The 6,205-nt window shown below is 39.0% G+C and overlaps 1 protein-coding gene across 1 annotated transcript in view; it reads left to right on the forward strand.

Moving 5' to 3' along the window:
* FGD1 (FYVE, RhoGEF and PH domain containing 1) overlaps positions 1-6,205 on the forward strand; it is a 93,032-nt gene that overhangs the window by 28,366 nt on the left and 58,461 nt on the right.

Consider the following 6,205-nt stretch of genomic DNA (forward strand, 5'->3'; position numbering starts at 1 on the left):
ATTATTAATTTTAATGAAAATTTACAGAGACTTTGGATTTCCATTCATTCATTGTTGCACTTTTCTCCCTGCCCCTCCCTCATCCACTCTTCTCTTTGAAAAGTAAAAGAAAAATTCTTTTATTGTTATATAATCCTTCCCCCCAGGTCCATTCCACTATGCAGCCTTCGTTCTGGACTCCTGTCATGACAATAAAACCTAATCACATATCCCTTTTAAACAGGTTTTACCCTCATCTCTTTCAATGCAGTATACATAATTTATCCCATCTTTCTCATTTCCCCCCAACCCCAATGTTTTACAATAGTGGCACCATGCAGTATTTGTCCCTGTGTGACTGAGATGTTTCACTCAGTGCAATGTCCTCCAGGTTCACCCATTTTGAATAATATTGCATGAGTTCCTTGTTTTTCAATGCAGCATAGTATTCCATTGTGCAAATATACCACAGCTTATTTATCCATTCATTTGTTGATGAGCACTTGGGTTGTTTCCAACTCTTTGCTATTGTCAACAAAGCCATGATAAACATGGGTGTGCATATATCTGCTTGGGTGACAGTTATGGTTTATTTGGGGTATATTCCCAATAGTGGAATTGCTGGGTCAAATGGTATTTCTATTTGCGCCACACCGCCTTGCACAGTTGTTGCACCATTTTACACTTCCACCAACAGAGAATAAGGGTTCCAGTTTCACCACAACCTCACCAGCATTTGTTGCTTGCTGTTGTGTTGAATTTTGCTATTCTTACTGGGGTGAGATGATATTTCATAGTTATTTTGGAATGTTTGTCTTCTTGATGTTGAGCTTCAATCCATATTGAAGACTACTGTCCTTGATTTTTGGAAAATACAACAGAGACACAAATGAAGATTTGTACGCCTATGTTCTTTAACAGTGTTATTCACAATAACAAGGAAGTGGAAGTAGCTCAAATGACCATCAACAAACGAATGGATTGAGAAATTATGGTACATTCACACAATGGAATACTATGTAGCACTAAGGAGCAACAATTTCATAAAATAGTACATGATATGAGAGTCTAGAGATCATTGTGCTGAATGAACTATCTCAGTCTCATATAGACAAATACTGTATAAGACTATCATTGTAAAAATAGAAGTATAACTAGTTGTTGTTATGTGCAATCAGATTGGAATTGACCTATAGCTGACCCTTCAATGGGTTTTCAGAGGCAGTTAATTGCATGGGAAGAGATTGCCCATCCTTTTTTTCCAGAGCAACTGGTGGATTTAAACCCTGTGTCTTTGGGATTGCAGCACAGCTTCTTACCACTAGGTCATAACTAGTAAGATGTGTGTAAATATCATGTAGATTTTTTAAAATTTAATTTTATTTATATATATATATATATGTTTTTTAAAGGAGCACAGTACTCATTGGCGATATTCTTTTTTTTAATTTATTTTTTATTTTTGTGGGTCTGTTATTTAACTAAAGGTACCCTCTGGAGCTAGTTTTCGTGAAAACACTATTGTCTCAGGGAGTTCTGCATTCTCAATCCGTTTTGGAAGTGTGGATTAAGAAAAAAAATCATAAGTTCTGTTTCACATTTTCCTCTCATTTTATTGTTGTTGTTACATGCTGTCAAGTCACTTGTGACTCCTAGCAACCCCATATACAATAGCTTTGAACCCTGCTCTATCTTGAGCCAACCTCATTGTCTCTGACACACCTACCTCATTACGGTAAGTCAATCCATCTCATCCAGATTCTTCCTCTCTTGTGCTGTCCTCTAATCAGAACAATTGGTAATGGTAGCTGGGCACCATCTAATCTGGTTTCAAAGTGCATCTGTCTTGTAGAGGCTAATAACTGTATCTTAGATGGCCCTTCACAAACCTTTTTTTAAAAATTATTTTTACTTCATATTGGCTGTATACAAAATTTGTGTGCATTGTGTTTGGTTTATATACATTGTATTTCACACATTCCTCTATTCACAGTGTGTTTCATAGGATCATTCCCATATAGTGTTTTTTATAAAATTAATCATCATTGATCCTTGCCCACCATTACTCTACCTTTTCAGGTCCCTACTGGATCTTTTCTAATTTCTTCATACTCTCCCTCTGCCCACCAAACTCTGTGACCTAGTTTTCCTCCTTCCCCACCTTCAAGCCCCCTCCGTCCTCTTCTTCCCCCTTTGGACTTTTGTACACATCTTACTAGTAATCCTTCTTTTTTTCCAATAATTCCTTTAGGCAGTATTTGTCCTTATGAGACTGAGTTGGTTCACTCAACATAATGCTCACCAGTATCTCCCATATTATATAGTATTTTTCAAAATAATTGCTCCCAAGTGCTGCATATTATTATGGTACATATGAATATACCACAATTTCTCAATTTGTTTATTGATGGCTATTTGGACTGTTTCCACTTTCTTGCTATTGTGAATAGTGCTATTATGAACATAGGTGTACAAGTCTCTGTTTGTGTCTCAGTTATATTTTCCTCATGATACATTCATAGCAATGGAATAGCCAAGTTATATAGAATTTCTACATTGAGCTTTTTTAGTAAATGCCAAACTGCCTTCCAGAGTGGTTGTACCATTTTACAATCCCACCAACAGTGTATGAAGAGTTTCAATCTCTCCACATCCTCGCCAATGTTGATTGCTTGCTGTCTGATGAAACTTTGCAACATTGTGGTTTTGATTTATATCTCACTTCTAGTGATTTTGAGCATCTCTTTAAAGTGTCTGTTGGACATACAAATGTCTTCCTCTGTGAAAAATATTTCCATTTTTTTTACTTATTTTGTAATGGGGTTATCAATTTTTCTTGTGGAAGCCCTGTAGGATTCTGTAAACTTTTCTTATGAGATCCTTGTCTGAGATTTCTTTGACAAATGCTTTTTCAAAGTCAGTAGACTTTCTTTTCACTCTGTTGGTAAAAGTTTTTGATGTGCACAGGGCAATCTTTAGGAGGTCCCATTCATTGATGCTATCCTCTCCTGGTTATGCATTTCTGCCTGTATTTGTCAGCTTTTTTTATACCATAGCTAAGTTTGGTCCCATTTTGTCTCTTATGATCTTTATGATTTTGGGCTTTACCCCTAGGTCTCTGATACATCTTGTGTTGATTTTTTTATATGGTGTGAAAGGTAGATCCTGCTTTAGCTTTCTGCAGGTAGGAGTACAGTTTTGCCAGCACAATTTGTTGAAGAAGTTGCTGTTTCTCCATTTGATAGGCTTTGTTTCCTTCTTGAACACCAGGTAGATGGGTTAATTTCTGGGTTCTCAATTCTATTACATTGGTCTATATGCCTGTCATTGTCTTAATTCCATGCTGTTTTAGTTATTACAGCTGTGTGGTAAGTTTTGAGATGAGGGAATACTATGCTTCCCACTTCATTCTTGTTTTTCAGAAGTGCTTTGCTTATTCAGAGTCTCTTTTCTCTTCAAATAAACTTGCCAATTGCCTTTTCTATCTCTTTGAAAAAGAAATTTTGTGTCTATATTGGGATTGTGTTGAATAGATAAATTGCTTTTGGTAGGATTATAATTTTCACTATATTGAGTCTTCCAGGGAATATTTTTCCATTTATTTCTCTTACTGTTTCTCACAGTAGTGTTTTGTAGTTTTCATTGTAAAGGTCTTGTGTTTTCTAGGTTTACTCCCAAGTATCTCATTAGTGGTTGGCTATTGTAAATGGTATTACTTTCTTAGTTTCCTTTTCTGTGTCACCTTTGTTACTGTTGAGGAATCTCACTGATTTTTGTATCCTGCCACTCTACTAAGTTTGCCTACTAGGTTTAAGAGTTTTGGGTTTGTTTGTTTTTTGCTGAGTCCTTGAGGTTTTCTTTGTACACTATCATATTGTCTGCATATAGCGAAGCGACAGTTTTCCCACCTCTTTGCCAATTTGGATGCCTCTTATTTCCTTCTCTTGTTGTATTGTCCTAGCAATTATTTCCAATACATTATTTAAGAGGAATGGTGAAAGTGGGCATCCTCGCCTGGTCCTTGTTCTCAGGGGAAATTACTTTACTCTTTCTCCATTGTTGACTGTTGGCTTTGCTTATATACTTTTCACTATGTTGAGGGAATACCTTTCTATTCTTATTTTGCTGAGTGTTTTAATTAGGAAGGGGTGTTGGAGTTTGTCGAAGGCCTTTTCTGTGTCAATTAACGAGATTATGTGGTTCTTGTTCTTTGCATTGTTGATGTGATGAATTACATTGATTGTTTTACTTATGTTGCATACCTGTTACGAATCTCACTTGATCATGATGAATTATTTTTTTTGACATGTTGTTGAATTCTATTACCAGGATTTTGTTAAGGATTTTTGCACTTATATTCCTGACAGATATTAGTCTATAGTTTTCTTTTTTAGTACTGTCTTTGCCTGGCTTTGGGATTAGTGTGATGCTTGCTTTATAGAATGACTCTGGGAGTACTTCTTCCTTTTCTCTTTTTAAAAATAATTTAAGTAGAATTGGTGATAGATCTTCTCTGAATGTTTGGTATAATTCAATTTTGAAGCTGTCAGGGCCAGAACTTTAGTTGTGGGGGAGTCTTTTTATGATCTCTTCAATTAATTTTTTTGTGATATGTTTATTAGTGGTCTGTGTCAATCTGGGTTAAGATGTGAGTTTTAAGGAATTTGTCTATTTCCTCTAGGTTTTCAAATTTATTGGAGTGTGTTGTTATGTGGCATTAAGTCTTCTGTGAATCATAGCAACCGTATGTGCAATAGCTCTGAAGCCAGTCTCAGTGTCTCCAACACACCTACCCTCATTCCCCCAGACACTGTGTCAATCCATCTCATCCAGGGTTTTCCTCTCTTGCACTGTCCCTTTACCTTCCCAAACATGATAACTTTCTCCCAGAACTGGTCCCTGCTGACCACATGCCCAAAGTATGTGAGACGGGGCTTCAAGAACTTTGCCTCCAAGGGCCAGTCTGACTTTTCCCTCTCCAGGGCAAACTTGTTTGTTCTCTTGGTGTTCCATAATGTGTTCAATACTCTTCTCCAGAGCCACAACTCAAAGGCATCAATTCTTCTGTCATCCAGCTGTCTGATGTACATCAAGCATTATGAGGGCTATGGCCTGCATCAGTCATACCTTAGTCTCTAGATTGACAACACAATTCACCTTTTGATTTCTTGACTGCTGGTGCCAAGAGTGTTGATGTGTTGTTGATTGTGGAGCCAAGCAAGGTGAATTTTTATTTTTTTCTTTATTGAGGATCTGAAGGTTTTTATTTGAGTGGTCCACAGGGTGGTTACAGGACCACCTGAGGGCCCACTTCACCGGGGCCCCTCGCCGCTGGCCGCATCCACCTCCCTCTTTTCCCTTCGCTTCTTCCGCTGCAGCAGCCGCCGCTCCCGCTCAAACTTCTTCATGAGGCTCACATAGTCGAGGTATTCCCAGTCATGCTTCTGGTACTTGCAGGCCAGGAAGTTGGGGAAGTTGTTGCGCTTGCACTTGAGCAGCTGAATGAGGTAGTGCGCAGTAGTCCTGCAGGGCCAGGGGCAGCTGGGCATCGTTCATCTGTTGCTGCGTGGCCACCATCTCACGCTCCTTGCTCTCGGGGAAGCCGAATTTGGGATCGAAGGTGGGCATTTGCAAGGGGTCGGGCTCCACCGAGCTGTCGCCCAGGTATCTCTGGGACCAGATGCGCCCCATAGTTGCTGTCGCCGCAGTTCCTGTGGCAGCCGGGGTCACCTCGCTCCCTGCAAGGTGAAATTTTTAACAACTTTAATCTCTTCTCCATTTATCATGGTGCTGCCAATTGGCCCAATGGTGAGAATTGTTTTCTTCTTGATGTTGAGCTTTAATCTATATTGAAAATTACAGTCTTTGACCTTCTGCAGCAAGTGCTTCAGGTCCTCCTCAATTTCAGCCAGCAATGTTGTGTCATCTGCATATAGGCTGTTGATGAATGTTCTTCCAATTCAGATGCCACATTACTCCTCATAAACTCTAGCATATAGATTGAAAACATATAGAGATGCATCACTGACATACACCTTTCCTGATTTTAAGCCATGCAGTGTTTCTGTACTCTGTTCTGACGACTGCTTTCTGGTCTAAGTATGTTGTTGTTGTTGTTGTTATGTGCCGTCGAGTCATTTGTGACTCATAGCGACCCTATGCACAACAGCCCTAAACCCTGCTCTATCCTGCGCCAACCGCACTGCCTCTGACACACCCATCCCGA

The sequence above is a fragment of the Elephantulus edwardii genome, unplaced genomic scaffold (assembly GCF_000299155.1).
Source record: "Elephantulus edwardii isolate Elephantulus edwardi_28Jun2011 unplaced genomic scaffold, EleEdw1.0 scaffold00239, whole genome shotgun sequence".
Taxonomy (NCBI): Eukaryota; Metazoa; Chordata; class Mammalia; order Macroscelidea; family Macroscelididae; genus Elephantulus; species Elephantulus edwardii.